Genomic DNA, 3,577 nt, shown 5'->3' with positions numbered 1-3,577 from the left:
CAATTCAAGGGTTTTAGACCGTGTCTGTTTTAAACAAAACACAAGCAGGCAATCACACTGATAACTGCCCTTGGAAATGCATCCACCAGAACGCTTATTCAATCAATACAAGGAGAGAGGGTGTTGATATAAATAATAAAAACAAGGCAAAGTCATTTTCCACAAAACAAACCATGCCTCACGAAAATCGCTCATCTGCAAAAGTATTAGGAAACCAGTATATTATGTTTTCCTGCTTTTTATTGCTATTGTAGCTCCTTTGTGTGTGTATGTTGATTTAGTTATAGGTAGCCTGTATAAAGGTATTCAGTGCCGATGTCAAGCTGGATGCTGAAGCTGTGATAGACAAGCATTGTACAAGTCATTTTCTGATGAAAATAGTTTGGATTTGATAAGAGTACACTGTGGACATATGGATGGAGTGACATGAAATGGGAGGAGATCTGTCAATCACAAGACAGCATGAATTCCTTGACTAGTTGCCTGCATTTTACCGGTTCCACAACAAGTGTACTGGAAGTGTTGTTTTCTTTTAGGTGTGTTTCGCAATGCAATGTGTAGATTGCAATGAAACATTTTGCTCATAGTGAAATATATGAAGATCTTAGTAAAATATGTGTAGATTAAAACATTTTCAAATGATTTTTCACCTATTGATGATGCATCACCTTACCGAAGCTGTCGACTGTTCCAAGATAAGCTATTATTGTTTTTAAATACAGTCACTACATAGAAGAGACTCTTTAAGTACTCTTTTATCTTGTATGGTAGACTGCCACAAGTGTCTGCTCATCTTTTATCGGAGGCGAGCGACATTTTCTGTCCATTAGCAAATTTAGGCCACATAGCTTTTAATACCGAACTATTTACACCTCATAACTGTGCATAAAAGCCTAGATAAAACAAGGTCATTGGGGCTGCATGAGAAAAACATTTTAGAATCCTGTCTATTGATTGAATATGATGGCTTCATCACCCACACTCACCTTCCTGAGAGTGACGTGCATCCATACCGCCCCCCACAGCTCCTTCCTCCCTGCTGCTGGTTGGTTTCTACAGCTGTGGTGTGTGAGAAATGACCAGAGAATTGGCCTCTGGGATAGCAGCAAGCCATCCTGGTGCTATTAGGCTTGTGGCTAATAATAGGTGTTTCAGTCTGGGGGAAGATCAATCAGGGGGAATCATAGGGAATGTTCTGAGGAGCACTTTTACACATCTGTCCAGATGGATGAAATTACACTTGTCTGTTTTTAGCTGTATTACTCCTAAATTGGTTGTCTACTTTTTTCTTGCTCTCTCTCTTGGTGCTCATTCATGTGTCAGTGGTCTGCTAAAAGGATTGGGTGCTAAACTCCCTGTCATTTTAGTCTTTTCCTCATGCACATCCCTCCACTGCACACCTTCAATTTATTTACTTACTTTCATCTGAACAAGAGACAAATAATGTCTAGAAATTTTTTTTCTCATGAAGAGGTTAATTGCAAAGCAGTGTGTAGAACACATCTTGCATGTGCTTTGAACATTTTATGCTGTCATAAATAAATGTCTTCATATGAATACCCCTGAGGACATAATAAACTAAATTAATATCTTGGTGTTTTATAAAATATGCAAATGATTTTTTTATGATTAAAAATTAATGATTGTTTTATGAATCTTTTCTAGAGGTTTAATTGATTTACACAAGATCTAACTGTTCTGTACTTTTCATATGCAAATATAATGAGTTGTAAATGTATTCATAGTACTATGGTAAGAATATTTAGAAATATACTTGATATAGGCCCATCGCTCTCATGAACCATGAGTGTACCGGGCTGTGGAGGTAACCACATGTTGGTAAGACCCCCTGTGATTTAGCACTGCCAGTTAACTGGTATGATGTGTCCATCACAGAGGTGTGTGTGGAGACTGAGAGGGGTCATTTACAGACTACAAAATAGCTGCATGCATCTGTGATTTTAGCTCAGTGGCTGACAGCTTGAAATGTTATATGTTTGTGAGCGACAGTGTGGCAACATGTATTGGGTTCTGGCCTTTTCAGCAATGTCTTTTGAGTTTTATGTTGAATTCAGGAATGATATAACTCTTCGAAATATGGCAAGTTTGATTTGCTTGTAGTATGAATTCGTATAAGTGTCCCTGACACTGTTACAATAGGCTGACGCTCACAATATGGCACTCAGTGAAATTACCACTCAAAGACACTCAGTGGGACTTTTTTTTAACAGTGAAAATGAATACTGTACAGTACATCATTGTTGTTTTTTTTTTTTTGCTTGCAGGGAGCCTGATTTGAGATGTTCTTCTGTTGTTGATTGCTCAACATTGAGAGATATTTCAAGGGCTCAGAGAGCTGACTGAGGAGAAGTCTTTTGAAAGAGCAAAGCCCGATGACCAGGCGAAGGAAATCAAGGCTCCCTAGTGTGTCGCCTTAGCAACGGGGGGAAAATTAGCATTGACTTCCGAGCAAGCCTACAAAACTAGGCTTCAGGGTATTTTTTACATCTTGAAAAGTGACAATCAAAGAAGATCTAAAGACATGCTTCCACTTCCATTTATATTGAAATCAGCTTCTTTCTTTTTTCTACTGCCCGAACACAAAAAGTCTTAATGTATGTATTTTTGCTCATTTTACTGTGTTGTGCTGTTTCCCCACGATGCCCCCATGCTCATGTTTGTCTCCCGCTGTGGCAAACAGAACACGTCTATGATAGTGAATGCATTTCTGAGCACTTCCCCACATGAACTAGAGCTGACACTGGCTTCCTCATTCACAGGCATGGAATTCAGCTGCCATGATTGCCAACACGCTTAATGATAGCATCTCCAAGAGTCACAGAAGTATCACACTGATGCTCCATCTCTCTCTCTCCCTCTCTTCATCACATTGTAGGAAATTCACTGGTGTCCAAACTGCAGAACCTGCAACTAAGCCCATCAGGAGCTGTTATTCAGAGAAATGAAGTGCAGATTGTTTGTGCCGAAGCATGAAGCAACTTGGTGTATCCCCTCATCACAAACAAGCTGCACTGCCATGTAGGAACAAGCAGGAATACATTAAAAGGTAATGAGAGATCAGTCAGAAGAGGGTCATACAGGGGCACTGTTTGGCATCGCTGTTGCTGGAGAGAGCTTTCAGAGTGACGGCCTTGTTGTCTCTGTTGAGGAGCCAGAAGAGGTGGAGTTCAACAACGTTCCTCATGGCAACAGTTGCTAAGCCTCATTTCTTGTTGATGTTGTTATTTGTAAATCAAACTGGGTGTATAAGATTAGCAAGTATTGTATATATGTGATATTTCGCACACTAATAATGATTTGAATAAACATTTTCATTCAAGACCATTCATTTACTGTGTACCAATTTATCTAGTGTAATTATGTTGCATAAGAAGTATTAAAATGACCACGAACTACAGAATGCTGATGAGTAATAATATTCACCATTCCAAACAGATATTAAAAGTATTTTTATTTTTTTGTGAAGCCACAATAGTTTTAGTTAAATAATGAGCTGATGATTGCACCCCTGGGAGATTAAACATTTCCAAATATTTCTGCAAAAGCACCGCCAATC

At 38.9% G+C, this 3,577-nt stretch overlaps 1 long non-coding RNA gene across 3 annotated transcripts in view; it reads left to right on the top strand.

Annotated features, from left to right (window-relative positions):
• Window positions 1–3,349, top strand: part of LOC132864145 (uncharacterized) — a 14,145-nt gene extending 10,796 nt beyond the window's left edge. For all 3 annotated transcript variants that reach the window (XR_009650183.1, XR_009650182.1, XR_009650181.1), the window contains exon 2: window positions 2,286–3,349. This is a non-coding gene — a long non-coding RNA (uncharacterized LOC132864145). The remainder of the gene's footprint in view (window positions 1–2,285) is intronic.
• Window positions 3,350–3,577: the final 228 nt, after the last annotated feature.

Source organism: Tachysurus vachellii, chromosome 21, assembly GCF_030014155.1.
Source record: "Tachysurus vachellii isolate PV-2020 chromosome 21, HZAU_Pvac_v1, whole genome shotgun sequence".
Taxonomy (NCBI): Eukaryota; Metazoa; Chordata; class Actinopteri; order Siluriformes; family Bagridae; genus Tachysurus; species Tachysurus vachellii.
The sequence above is the reverse complement of the archived record's forward strand: the minus strand, read 5'-3'. Positions and strand labels throughout refer to the sequence as shown.